The sequence below is a fragment of the Vitis vinifera genome, chromosome 14 (assembly GCF_030704535.1).
Source record: "Vitis vinifera cultivar Pinot Noir 40024 chromosome 14, ASM3070453v1".
Classification (NCBI taxonomy): domain Eukaryota; kingdom Viridiplantae; phylum Streptophyta; class Magnoliopsida; order Vitales; family Vitaceae; genus Vitis; species Vitis vinifera.
In genome coordinates this window covers 11,802,106-11,810,876 of record NC_081818.1, presented here as the reverse complement: position 1 = coordinate 11,810,876, position 8,771 = coordinate 11,802,106, and positions in this window count along the sequence as shown.

Sequence of the window (8,771 nt, the reverse complement as noted above, 5' to 3'; positions counted from 1 at the left end):
TTCTATGCCCACCTTACCCATCCTTTCTTACCACCTTTCTCTCTCTACACCACCCCACTTCCTTATCCTTTATCCTAGAGGGAAAGGTTTGGTGAGTTTGCTCATTTCAATCTCTACAGTGGACGTTTTTTTATGTTTGTGGGTCTTGCATATTGGCTTTGAGCCCTTGGGCCTTGGTGCAATTGGGCATGGATCAAACTACAGGTATGGGCATAAAAGTGGGCCTGAGCATGGGCATGAAACTGGGCCTGATCCTGGGCATGAATGTGGGCCTGAGCATGGGTTTGAATATTGAAACGTGGCAAGTAGCCCGGATGCAACAACCAACTTTGCCTCCTAGAGGTTATAACCTCATGATGGGCTCAGGTGGTTATACTCTTTAGCAACCATATGGTAATGGCTACCATTAGAAATGCTATACACGTAATGGATGCCTATTATTTCAAGTGATTCCTAGATTCCCAATTCACGCAATTTAATTCTTAAAGCCCTAATTTCTTGATATTTTTTCAAATTTCGATTTTCACACTAATTTATTTGATCACTATTACCACTATTTCATTATCATTTGTTTATTTCTAAAATTCGATCTTTAAACATATCTTCAAAAATTCCATTTTTTTTAAAATTTAATTTCTAATTCCGAAAATTCCCATACTCGCTTTAATTTATTTAATCACTAATATTTCAATCATTTATTTTAAAATTCCATTTTTAATCTATTCTTTAAAACTTCCGATTTCAAAAATTCCAAAATTCACGTTTATTTATTTAATCATTATTTTCGTTCCATTTTAAACAATTCATTAAAATTTTCGACTTCCAATTTTAATTCCGAAAATTCCAATATTCACATTAATTTATTTAATTATTATTATTTTATTTATTTATTCTAAAATTCCATTTTTAAACAATTAATTAAAATTTCCACTTCCGCTAATTCCAAAATTCCAACATTCACATTAATCTATTTAATTATTATTATTTTATTTATTTATTCTAAAATTTCATTTTAAACAATTCCAAAATTCCAACATTCACATTAATCTATTTAATTATTATTATTTTATTTATTTATTCTAAAATTTCATTTTAAACAATTCCAAAATTCCAACATTCACATTAATCTATTTAATTATTATTATTTCAGTTATTTATTTTGAAATTCTATTTTAAACAATCCTTCAAAATTCCAATTTCTGAACTTAATTTCCAATTTCCAAAATTCCAATTTCTTTCAAATTTAATATCCAAAATTCCAATTCTTAAATTTAATTCCCAAGACTCCAATTATTAGATAATCTCCGGGACTTCAATTTTCAAATAAATTTCAAAAATCCAGTTTTCACTCGAACAATTTTAATTCCACTTTGGTTTTCAAATAATCTTCTTTTTCTCTTAATTTTATATAAGCATGAATGTCATTTTCATAATTTCAGAACAATGGAATTTGTGAGATTAATTCGTGCAAGATCAATCGGGCTTTGGTGGGGGCCCCACATACGTGATTTTATGATTGATTGATTTATTTATTGATTTGTTTGTCACGTGCAATTGATTTATTCCACTCTATGACATGCACGTGATTATTCTGTGTTTAATTGCTAACATTCGCTTTCATTGAAGTAAACCGGTTCATCACTCAAGTACATTCTTTGCCTCTTCTATTTAATCAATTATTTTGTTTTGAATAATATTTATCTGGTATCCATGCTCGATTAATCAATTGCCATGATTGTTTCATTTTATTAGTAGAGACCCGCTTTAGGGGCTTAGAGGGGTGCTACGGTCTTTACCGTACCTTCCCGATGAGTAACCTGACCCCCGAACCCGATCCGGTTTTTTACAGGCCACCTTTTCCAAAATAAGGAGTCACACTTAGGGTTTTTCTTTCTTATTTTGTTTACCCTTTAAAAATAAAACAAAAATAAGTGGCGACTCCAAGTCATTTTCTTAAACAATAAAAATCAAATTTTCAAAATAAAAATCGAGCTCGCCTTCGAGTGGAAAACGTATGAGCAGAAAATGCGGGGTCCACAGTTTGATAATTATTTAAAATAAAAATTATATTGCATTCCAATATTTGTAATTAAAAAAATGTGAAATTTATTTTACTTTTAACAATATTCATGATTAAAATATTTAAAATTTATAAATAAATTTTTATATTATGATATTCAATATATAAAAATAATTTTTATATATTAAATAATACATATAGTAGTATTATTTTATAAATATTTTTTAATTATTCTTTTAACCACAAATTTAATTTTTAATCAAAAATTTTTATTTTATAAAATAAGTAGTATAATTTTTTTTTTAAAAAAAAATGATAAAATATAAATTTTTAATACGTGAGATATGTATATCTTATACATTAACTTAAGATTAACATAACTCATGTAAAAGAGATATAAAAATGATGGTGGATAATATGTTTTACCATTTATCTTATCCCATGTTTGGTTGAATATAAGATAGAATAAGTGACATGATAACATATTCTATCACATTACCACCCAGCCAAACATGAGATAGGATATGTTTCCTTTCTTATCTATCCCATGTTATATCCAACCAACCAACATCTGCTAAGAGGATTTATCTGTGTTTCGTTGTGGGCTTAAGCCACTTAAGCCCATCTTGAGCTTGGGTCACTTAATTCATCCCATCTAGGTCCTAATTAATTAATTAGCCCTATTAAGTTCTAATTAATTAATTAACCCTATTAGGATCCAATTAATTAATTAACTCAATCTAAAAAGACCACTCATAAGCTTTTATGAAACCTTATGTATTTACCAAAATGCCCTTATTATCACATATGAATAAACAACCCAAATATCTCTTAATAAATGTGTCATTAAAGACTATAAGCTTTAACAGGACTATTGCGACCCATAGGAAAATATTGACTCCCTCAAAATCGAATTCTAAAGTAAGTTAATTCAATATCCTAATATAGAAAATCAACTGCACTCCAATATCATATGATATTCAAGTGAGATACTAACCTCAAGTCTATGACCTACGATCCACTATATGTAGGTTTCCCATGAACCAATATTTGTAATCTAAAAAGTTGAATGTTATTAACTTCTCAAGAGTACTTCTACCATCCTTGAGTTTTAAATTCTCTTATTATGCTATCAACTAACATACTCTAACTCTCTAAAAGTATATGTTAAATTCCAACTAATGAAGTATTAAAATAATAGATTTCCTAATGACATGTCCTTAGGATCCCCTAAGGAGACATTGTATTTTAAACCTATGAAATGTCATGGTGTCTATCTTGAGCATACCTATTATCATCAACCTTAATCAATAATGACCTAATTTATAGAGAATAAATGACCACCTTAAGGTCTCACTCATAGATCAAGTCATTGAAGATCTTAGTATTAGCTCATTATCTTCTCAAGGTTAAGAGTTAATATAGTATATGGTAAAGTCATGACCACCCGATAACTAATGTCATGACTCATTGTAGGTCATATATAATGTGTAACTATATACATTAGTGTACTCACCATGGGAAACCCATCATGATGAACAAGATAAGTCATCTCTCTAATTAGGAAGTAGTGTACTACAACCTCAAATGGATTCGCTAAGTCCATGAACTGGCTATGAACAATTCATCTACTTACAAGAAACTTGTGACTTGAATCTTCCATGCAACTCCTTATGCACCTAAGTCATGTACAATGAAAGCGATGTCACATGTGAATGTTTAGAAAGTATAATGCAAGAATAGGATAGGTAACAAAGGGAAACAAGAATAATACTATAAATAGTAAAATCCTTTATTATACATTATGTCATGCTTTTAGAGGTTAAGCAATCTTCCACTAGTCCTCAAAGCATAGTGGAAATACATTTGACATCATTGTTATCTCTATGACTATCAAAGACTTTGCTTGATAAATTCATGGGTAAAGGGATTTGCTAGGTTCTATATAGAAGATATCTTTTCCATAGTTACATCACTTCTTTATACTATCTTATGAATCAATTGGTACTTTCTCTCTTTGTGTTTACCATTCTTGATTGTTATCACAGAGCAATGTCATATATAGGAGATATAACCAAGGGAACTACCCTAAGTCCCATGAGGAACTTCCTAAGCCAAACAACTTCCTTTGTAACTTCAGAAGTAGCAACATACTTGGCTTCCTTAGTGGAATCAATAATGCAAGCTTACTTCACACTTCTCTAACTAATAGTTGCGCAACCTAGAGTGAGCACAAAATTGGAGGTAGACCTACAAGAGTCCTTATTAGATTGAAAATCAGAATTTGTGTACCAAATGGGTACCAATTGAAAAACATATAATCCCTTACTCTCCTATGATACTTAAGTATGTGTTTGATTGTTGTCTAATGCTCTGGTCTTGGATTAGACTAATATGTACTCACCATTCCTATGATGAAACAAATATTCAGTCTATACATAACATCACATGCATGAGGGAACTTACCCACTACTAAGGCATAGGGTATTACGTTCATGCGTTTTTTCTCCTCAAGTGTTTTAAGACATTGATCTTGAGAAAAAGAAACTTCATGTACTCACCACCTTTATCAAATTGAAATGCCTTAAGGTGCTTGCTTAACTGTTTTTACTTAAATTCCTTGAATTTATCCAAGCCATTAAAATCCTTATGCATAAGTTAAACATAACCATACCTAAAGTAATCATCAATAAAAGTGATGAAATAGCCATGCTCTCCATATGCACGAATATTAAAAGGCTCATACATATTAGTATGCATTAACTCCAAACATTCTTTGACTCTAACTCCTTTGGTAATAGAGGGCTTCTTAATCATTTTACCTTATATACAGGATTTGTAAATTGAAAGATCTTATGGAATCAAAGAGTGCAATGTTCCAAACTTGGCTTCCTATTTAGATTTATATGACCTAGGTGAAGATTTCATAAGAAGGTTTGATTCATGCTAGGTAGTTTTCTCTTTAATGAAAATTTATCATTCTCAACGTAAGGTAAATTATGAGATGGAGTGATATAATTCAGATTGTCAGCCAATATGTTGGCATCTCAAATCTAAGCAATAAAAACAATACCAATTTTATAAAAAAATAAAATAAATAAATTGATCTTTAGCATTAAAGTACTAACCTTTAGGTTTGGATGTTCCCAAACCTTAAATTCCAAGTGTTGAAGAATCAAATCGATGTCCTTAGAAGTCACGTAGAAGCAAGAAATGGTGTCATCTCATGGATAAGTAAGAAACATTCTTGTACTGATTTGCTAACCATGAAAGTTGAGTTTATTACTTATTTAACTACAATATAGGAAACTGTATGGTTGAGAAGATTTTTACAAAGCCTAGGAATACTCAAAAACATTTTTAGGCCAACAATAATCTATATTGACAGTTAAGCTATGATCACTTATGTAAAGGATCCGAAATATCATGGAAGAACTATGTATATAAATACCAATAATAGGTTTATAAGATATATTATTGCATTAAAAGAGGTGATCTTGAAATATATACTTACACATGAGATGGTTGTTGATCCATTCAAGAGACATGTTTTCGTACATGTAAAGTCATTAAGACTGCACAGTGAGAAAATAAAGGCTAATCTTAATAAGGAAAACACCCATGAGGGGGGTGAATTGGGTTTTAAAAAATATTTTTCAAACACAACAAAATCAAGCAAAGGAAGCACAAACATAAATAGATAAGATTAAAGAGAGCAAACTTAGATTTTATAGTGGTTCAACTCCCCTTGCCTACATCCACTCTCCTCAAGCTCCTAACCGATCGAGGATTCCACTATACTTGAAGCTTCAACCAAGCTTCTAACACCTTTACACTTGGATTCCGAGTCCAAATGGGCTCTTACGCAATCTCTTCAAGTCTCTACTCACTTGAAGCTTCTAACACTTAAATAACAAGTTCAAATATCTCAACCTAGCTCAATAAGGGCTCAAATACAATTCAAGTGCTAGGATGAATCATATGGGTGCACTAAGGAATATGCAAGTGGAGGTTTAATGCACTAAAGAAAGAATGAGAGCTTTTAAGGCAAGAACAAGTAGGTAAACAAATAAATGCATGTGTTTTCTTACTCATAAATGAAGTGGAGATCTCAATTTATAGGTTTCTAGCCCCAGGAGCCAAAAATGCCAAAAAAATGCATGGTAGATGATCGTTAGGCCTCAACTAGTCCTTGACCGAACCTCGACCGAGAATGCAAAGCTACTAAAAGAGATAGAAGATTGTTTGCATCTCTCAACCAGATCTTAACCAAGAAGGTGTAACTAGTCGATTGGTACCTTAGCCGGTTGGCCAGTGCCTCAATCAGTTCACCATTTTTGACCCAAAAACCTATCTTTTTTTGTTATTTTCTCTTCTAACACTTAGACAAGGTCTTTAGGTAAATTAATATGTCAATTTTAAAATGATTTGCCTAAGATTTATATGATAAAACTTGGGTTTTGATGAAAAGGTAACTTTAATGAATAAACCAATTTTTTAAAGATGCATGAAAAGATATAAAAATCTTAAGTGCACCCATGCATTCCTCTTATATATGTTTATTATGATTAAAAGATCTTCCAATTGTCTTGATCTTGCATCCATTAGGTTCTTTGATGAATTTCCAAACTAACACCTTAAATTCTTTATAATATAAACTGATTAACAACTTAATCATGGTTTGTTATCATTAAAACATGATTAGGAGAACCCTTGGGCTAACAATTTTTTTTTTTTTTTTTTTATGATGAAAAACCTTGGTTATCTAGCAGAAAAAAAAAAAATTCCCCCTCAAACCAATCATGGATCAACAATTAATATTTAAGAATTTACAACAAGATGATCAAGACATATTAAAAAGTATTGCAACAAGGAATATCCAATATAATTCATCAATTATATAGGCATATCATATATCATATGTCAAATGTATAAGTCAATACATTATATGTCTAACAAGCTAAAGTAACTAAAGATAAGCAATATACGATCCAACCAAAAAATGATATGCATGTATGAGTCTCCTATATTTAGGCTCTTATATTTTAAAATATCTCCCTCTTTGGAAACATAAAAAAGGAACAAAGGGGAGTCTCCAACTAGTCATCAAGGCTGAAGAGGTGGAGGTGGAGGTGGAAACATGAAACACAAGTAAGCAATCATCTTCTCATGCTGACGCTTCATACGATCCTCAATGCGATCAATCCTTTGCTGGAGATACTCAAATTGAGAAGTGAACCTAGTCTAATACTAGTTTGTCCCTCCATAGAGTAAAATCGTGTGTCACTAACCACTGAAAGCTCCTCTATGCGAGTACCAAGGGAGCTAATATGGCTGGATAAATTCACCTAAGGAGCATGGTCAGGAGCAAAAGGTGCTTAAGGAGATGGTATTTCATATAGGTAGGCTCGATGAATGCTGGTCCAGAGAAGAAAGGCTCGGTGTATGATGGTTGAGTAGATGGTCCCTCTGTAAAAGTAAGCTTGATCATCATCGGCTTTGAGAAAGTGGACTTAAACTTAACACCCCCGGTATGTGAAAGAATCTTTGTCTGAAATGGGGAAATATCAAGCCTAGGCCCTCTCGACTAGTGGCCACTCTGAGGGTCTAGGCCACCCCAAGGGTTTATTCTATCTTTCATTTGCCCAATCTTTGCCTTCTCCTCAACTCCAGGGTATACCTGTCCCTATGGCTATTCTTATGGTTGTCATCTCTCGGCTTTTCTAATTTAAGAACCATCTGGAGCTTTCTCAAAATTTTTCCTCCCTATAGACTGATCATTATATGTGTCATAGATACTAGGAGCCTCAAAGTTTGTTTATTTGCTCAAGTCTATGCCGACTTCCTTCAATTCCAAATAGAGAAAACGTCCATAAGGGAATACTCTCCCGGGTACCACATGCCGATTAGAGAAATATTGTTTGTATCGCTGGTACTCCTCTGCAGTACTGAACAAAGCAGTGTCAAAACGTGTCTTTTAGCGTGCCTTTGGTTGAGATGACTTAGTTGGGCGTTTGCCTTGAGCCTTGGAAACTGCAGGATCTCATTTAGGGGCCATGGAAGATGGAGCTAGAGTAAGGACAGGAGTAGAAGCTGGTAGAGAAAGAAGTTCACGCTTGAAACACTGGATGTACAAAAATGGAGAAAAATCGGCGTTAGAGCTGGTTGTGACGCATAGAAGGAGAAGAAAATGACCTAAATCTGAAACCCTAGCCTTCAAAGCCCTTAAATCTCTCCCAAAATCAAGTCAATTGGTCTAAAACACACCAAAATCAATCTTTAAAGGCTAAAATTAGTAAAACCCCTTGAAGAACGAAGGAGACAATGTAGAAAATGAAGCACGAGAATGCCATTATAAATTCTCAACTCGATGAACTGGTTGACCACTTGGTCAACACGGTCAATGATCTTTGACTTTCCCATTTTTCGTACTTTTTCATTTGTTAATCCTTTCCCTGCCTTTTTTTAAGTTGAATTCCCCAATTTTTTATGCCCAATGCCAAGGGAATTTTGATTTTTGGTCAAAAATTGACTTTTTTCTAAGTGTATATCTATATGATGTTCCATATGATGCATATGACATGAAATTTAAGTAAACATTTATAAACAAACATTAGATCATAATGAAATCACCCCTAGTTATCTTTTGATATCAACAAATTGTTCTTTACTTAGAGGTTTTGTAAAGATACTGGCAAGTTGATCTTTAGTGCTTACAAATTCAAGTGTTATGTCATCCTTTTGTGCATGA